Source organism: Spermophilus citellus (genome assembly GCF_964194105.1).
Source record: "Spermophilus citellus genome assembly, chromosome: 4".
NCBI lineage: Eukaryota > Metazoa > Chordata > Mammalia > Rodentia > Sciuridae > Spermophilus > Spermophilus citellus.
Window position 1 is genome coordinate 15,668,275 of NC_138185.1, and position 6,000 is coordinate 15,674,274.

Here is a 6,000-nt window from a genome sequence, read left to right on the forward strand (position 1 = left end):
CAGAGGCGGGCAGTGGGCAGGATGCCGTGAAGAGAGACCCTCCAGAGAGGCCAGGGGCACCCTCACCTGAAGCTAAGACCCAGGCCCTGAAGTGCCCCTGCCGCACCACCTGCTGGTTTCTGAACCTCGGTTCAGACACATCTGATAGTGGGAATGAGCCCAGCTCTAGGGCAGTGGGGAGACCGGGTGGCATCTGGCGGAGCACCTAGAGCAAGCCGGACTTGGCAGCTGATCGCTTTGCCAACCCGCACTGGGCATGGCACGCGCCCTCCAAAGCCCTCCCAGTGTGTCCTCCGTGGACATCGCTGCAGGCCCGGGGCCTGTGCAGAAAGGCTCCAGAGGAGCCCCGACGCCCCAGGGCTGAAGTTTGGCAGCCTCTGGCAGCAGCGCGCAGCCTGCCAGCTAGCGAGGTCCTGTGCAGAGCGGGGCTGAGAGCCGGAGCCACGTCACTGCCGCCTGCCAGGGGCGGCGCTGGCCTGTTCTAAGGGTCCTGGGCCACCTGTCGGATCCCGCCAGTCGGAGGTTCTGAGGCAGATCCAGTTCCTAGTCCTGGATGCAGTCGGGAATAACAGGGCTGGGTCCCCTGCAGGCGGAGAAGGGGGCAGGTGGGCCGTGGGCCTCAGTACCCGCCCCACCCCTCTCCAGCCTCCGCAACCACCGACCTCATGAGGCTGTTTCCCCATCTGTAAAAGGGGGATGTTATTAGCCCCACCTAACTGGGATGCTGTGAAGATCGGCAGAGTCCTTCAAACAGCAAATAATTGTTATTTTTGTTGTTGGCCTTGTCTCAGGCACCAGAGTCAGCTTCCCTTAAGCACATTGGTAGGAGTTCCCCAAGGCTGCAGTTACCTGTGTTTATCTGCTCAGACAAGGCTGCTGCACTGCACAACTCCAAGGGCACCAGGCACATCTATTCCATTTGAATGGTGTCCTCTGGGCTTATGCAGTGTACAACCTATACTCCTGTATATAGCAGCCCTAGACTCAGAGCAAACTATGGGGCTACCGAAGATCTGGATGTCAGGGTCTCTGATTGGAGGACATCAGCACCACAGGGCCAGCAGAAGTGTCCTGGTTCAAGTGTCCATTTAGAGCTAGAATCTAAGATGCCCCAAACAATCTGGGGAATCTGCCCTGTTGGCAGAGCAGGAGATGGTGAGAAATGACAGACACGGTGACACAGGGATGCAGGCGGGGGTGCTGGACTGCTGGGTGAGGACCAGGACTTGGTAAGTGGTGGGTTCAGCCCCGATTAAAGGCCTCTGAGTAGTAGTGATCCAGAGTAGAGGGACAGGCTCCGCGTCTGGCATGTAAACAAACGTCAGATGTCAGGTGCTGCTTTGGAGGGACGCTGTGTCTGCCCAGCCCAGCCCAGCCGCACAGGTGGCCCAGCCCAGCTACACAGGTGGCCCAGCACAGCTACACAGGTGGCCCAGCACAGCTACACAGGTGGCCCAGCACAGCTGCCCGGGTGGCAAGCTGGGTCTTCGTTGGGCTCGACTGGCTGCTTCACGTACTTGGTAAAACCAGCAAACCCCCAGGACCTGTGGCCTCTTCAGCTATGGAGATACATCTAACGAGCCCCAGACGGGATGCTGCCAGGTGATGGAGATGGGATCCAGAGCGAGCGTCCACCCTGCTCTTCTCTGCACAGCAAACGGGGCCATGAACCAAGCTGCAGAGAGGCAGGGCACCTCACAGTGGGCTTGGTGCAGACGTCCACTGCTGGACCTCAGGGCACCCAGCAGGGGGACAGCTGAGAGGCCTTGGGGGACAGAGCGTGCACAGTGCCCTGGCTGTGTGCCAGGAGCCCCTGAGCAAGGGGGCTGGCTGGGGAACAGGGAGGGGTATCCTGCCATAGTCTACACCCACCTGCCATGGTCTATACCTACCTACTTTATTCCATGTCTGCGTGTTCTTATCTAGAGAGATACAGCCCTGGGTTCAATCCCCAGACCTAAAGAAAGAAAGAAAGAAAGAAAGAAAGAAAGAAAGAAAGAAAGAAAGAAAGAAAGAAAGAAAGAAAATTCTTATCTCGATAGATAGGTAGATAGACAGTTAAATAAGAGCAGGATCTGATGGGCCAAGATAAAGGCCAGAGGAGAGACGCTGAGCCAGGCCAGTGCAGGGTCAGATCTTGTCTTTACTTGTATTTTTGATACCTGTTTATGGGCGTCCTCTGGTTCGTGAACTTTTTCACCAAATCCATCTCAGTTGCTGAGGGTTTTGACTTCATTCTGGGGCTGCTGGTTGGTATTTTGTTCCCACCTTCAACGTGCTGGCCTTGCCTGGGTCCCGCCCCGCCTGGCCCCATCTTCGGGATTCTCAAGAGCTTCCTTCCACAGGCTGCGAGCTGCGTCCTACCTGCTACCAGGCCTGCCACGTGGCGGGTCCTGTGCACACCTGGCCCAGGGCGGGACCTCCTCTTGCCTGGAGCGCCATTCGAAGCTGGTCGCATTTTAGGAGGAACAGTCCCTAGAGGAAATAAGGCCACCTGGATGCAATGAGCCTCTTCACAAGGGACATCCCAAGAGGCCCCACCAGCTGAGGCCCCAGGAGCTTCCCGGTAACAGGACCCTGGGAGTTTGCTATCTGGCTCTTTAAGAGGCTCTTAGAGCAGTCTGGGGTTTGCAGAACAATTGAGCATAAACTACAGAGGGTCCCTGGGCATGGCCCTCTCCTCCCCAGCCCGCGGCTGCCTGTTCACATCGGCCTTTGGTAGCACCTTGGCCCAGACTGCTGCATGACACAAGGACATCGCAGTGACTAAAGCCCACGGTTGTGTTAGGTTCACTCTTTGTGCCTCATGTCCCCTGATCTTCAGCAAATGCCCCCCGTCAGGCACCACGGCATCATAGGAGAGAGTCTCTGCCCTAAAAAGGCCCCGGGCTCCACCGACCTGCCATGCGCTCCTCCTCCAGATGCCCTGACACCACGAGCCCCTTCCCGTCTCCACGGCGCTGCCTCGTGCCGAGCGCCACTCAGTTGGCATCACAGAAAGTAGCCTTTGCTCTGTGTGGCTTGGTAGCACTTCAAATAATAACAATAATAATCAATCACACCAACAACACCCTTGGTGCTCCACGGCAGGAACGCACCCCAAGCTGTCCGCCCACCCACCCGCTGCTTCCCAGCTCTGGTGCTCAACAGAGCTCACAGAAACGTCCACCCCAGGTCTCTGTGGGGACACAAGTCTTCAGAGCACCACGGGCCCCTGAGTGTGGAGCCCAGCGCGACCTTGGACATGGGCCCTTCTGATTGTCCAGGGCCCAAGGCATGGTCCCTTCCAAAGCCTGGACAGCAGGATGCTCCCTAGGATGGGGACCATCAGTCCCTCACCCTCAGAGCTGGCTCACCTGGAGCAGGAGGGCAAAAGTGTCCTGCCACCTCCACCAGGACGAGGCCGAGAGCTCCAGGGTCTTCAGGTCCCAGAAAAAGGAATTCCCACTACCGCGGGGCCCCGCCTTAGAGGGAGGCTGTGCCAGAGACCAGGGTGGGAGGGATGGGGGATGCATGTCCCGATTCAGCCTGAATGTCCCTTCCCCGGGAAGCAGGGCTCTGGTGGCCTCTCGGAGGAAAGGCTTTGCCTGGGGACCATCTGCCACAGAGGCAGTCAGCAAGGTGCACACACGTTCCTAGAAGCCAGAAAACGTCACCTGCTGTCTCCTCCGGGATTCCCCCACACTCTGCACCCGGTGAGGGGAAGAACCCCCAGGGAGCCGTCCTCCAAACGACACGTTGAAGCCCTGACCCCAGGACTGAGCTGAGCCCCCAATGGCAGTGGGGTCCCTGCAGAGGCTGGGGGTTCAGAGGAGGTCACGCAGCAGCAGGGGGGTCTCCTCATGCAAGGGACCAGGGTCCTTGTGAGAAGAGACACATAGACACAGGAGGAGAAAACCACAGTGACAAAGCAGAGGCAGGAGTGACAACTGCAAGCCGAGGAACACCAAGAAGTGAGGAAGAGGTGGGAGGGGTTCCCCAGCCCTGCCGCCACCTTCCCCTTGGACTTTACCTTCAGAACTGCGAGAGAGTACATTTCTGTCATTTTCAGCCACCGGAGCAAACTAGCACGGCCTAGGTCACCTCACTGTAACTTGTGCAAGAAACACCAGAGCCCCTGCAGGTGGGATGAGTCACCTGAAGTCCCCAGCAAATGGGCAGCACGCTGCAGGATGGCGCGTCTCCCATGTGCAGCGTCTACCCAGGGCCGCCCTGGGCCAGCAGCTGGGTGGCAGGTGCACGCAGGCCCACAGGGTCTCGGAGCCCAGGTAGAAGGAGGTGTGCGCCCGAGCGAGGGGAGAGGGAGAGGAGGCCTGACTCAGGACGGCTCTCCTGCAGGAGCATCCTCTCCTAGTCTGTGGGCAGGTTTCCTAGTCTTTGTGGTGATTCGTGGCCTGCAGGTTCTTTCCAGCTTTGGTTCTGCCAACCTCTGGGACCACAGAGTCTTCTTCTAGTCACTGGGAGAATGAAAAATAAGAAGCCCCACCCACCTCTTCAAAGCTGCCACTCAGATGGAGACTTTTCATGTGACCAGGCACAAGTGCAAGGGTAGCTGGGAAATCAGGGCAGCCTCCTCCTAGCAGCCATTCCGCACTGTGGAAGCTGAGCACAGATGACGGCGGGCGTGGCAGAGCAGGATCCTCTGCACCTGGAGGCCACACCCTAGACATTCCTTTGGTTCTTGATCTGTTCCGCACTAGCTCATGGGGGCAGCTCTGGAGTCCTCTGGGGATCTCTCCACCCCTCTGCCCCATAGCCCTGTGCATCCCTGGCAGGAGCCTCTGCCGTGGGCTCCTGTCCTGCTCCCCACAGCTGCCCTGAGGACGGCTCCCAGCTAGAGAGAGCCTCCCTCTGCTCCTTCCGGCCTCTCCCTTTGGGGGTCTCTACCCGGCCTCTCCTCCCCGTCCCAAACAGAAGGCCAAGCAGAGGCCTGGGGCTCTCCAGGGCATCCACCCAGCTCCCCTCTCCCACCCCGCTCCCCTCTCCCCCCAGCTCAGGCTGCTCAGCCCCCTCCCCCGGCCCCTCTGTCCCACAATCCACCAGGGCGGGAAGCAGGGCAGTCCCTCCCCTTCTCCTCCTGCTCTCCCTGCAGAGGTGCTGTTGGTTCCCCACCTGATGCCTTTGCCAGACTGGTGTCCCCAGCCCCCAGGTCCTGTGCATGTCCTGCTAAAGGCCAGCACGGTCCCCTGCCCTGGAGGCTGGCCCCGGGAACCCTGACCTGAGGCTCCCCTCCACCTGCGCCTCTGCAGGACCCTCACCACCTGCCTCACCCTCCTTTCTCCAAAGCCACAGAGGTACCTGGGATGAAGCAGGTGGCAGCACAACCCTGGGCAGCAGGGGACAGGGTCCTGAGCACCCTGCAGAGCCTCCTCCCTGGCCTCAGCCCTGGCCCAGCCTCTCGGGGGAGTCCGGCCTCCACAGACTCTCCCCAGGCTAATAGCGGAGCCCCTGAGCCTCAGACAGGGCCCACTTCTGGCCACCACAGTGGCCATGGGTGAGGGACCAAAACCACAGTGGAACAGTCGGGCATCCAGACAGAGAGGCACAGCTGACTCCAAAGAGGTCCCACGGCTTCTTTCTTGGGCCCATCAGGAAAGCCGCCCTCTCCCCAGGAGCTGCCCACTGTCCACATCCACGAGCCAAATCTATAGAGGAAATGCTCCCGGGGACGGGCGGTGGCTGGTGAGGGGCAGGGAGGACGGTGGGGAGAGGAGAGGGTTAAGAGCAGGCCGCCCACCAGGCACCTTCGATGCTGCACTCCTGGCCATTTCTTGTCTGCGAATTTAAATGCATTCTGTCACACTGAGTTATGTCACCCGGAGGAAATGCCCAACTCGGCGACATTCTTAAAGATTATTTTTTAGATCACCTATCACTATCCATTTGAGGAACGATTGTTCAATCTGAAAAAATAAATTCAAAACTGTCCCTATCTAAGCAAGATGGAAAAATAACCTTCCCTATTCTTTCCTTTTCTTTCTTTTTATTATTATTATTTTT